The sequence below is a fragment of the Cariama cristata genome, unplaced genomic scaffold, assembly GCF_000690535.1.
Source record: "Cariama cristata isolate BGI_N322 unplaced genomic scaffold, ASM69053v1 scaffold38703, whole genome shotgun sequence".
Taxonomy (NCBI): domain Eukaryota; kingdom Metazoa; phylum Chordata; class Aves; order Cariamiformes; family Cariamidae; genus Cariama; species Cariama cristata.
Genome location: NW_009608583.1, coordinates 1 through 210, shown reverse-complemented (window position 1 = coordinate 210; position 210 = coordinate 1).

Genomic DNA, 210 nt, shown 5'->3' with positions numbered 1-210 from the left:
AAAAAAAAAAAAAAAAAAAAAAAAAAAAAAGAAAGAAAAAAACCCGAACCAAACCAAAACAAAAAACCGTCCGGCCCCAAAACCACCGCCCGCCTGGCTCCCAGCGCCGGTCCCGGCGGGCAACGGGGGAGCGGGAAGCGCCTTCCCGAAGGGGGGATCGGGAGCAGAGGCTGCTCCTGGCTCTCCTCTGGAAGGGGGATCCTCCAGTGG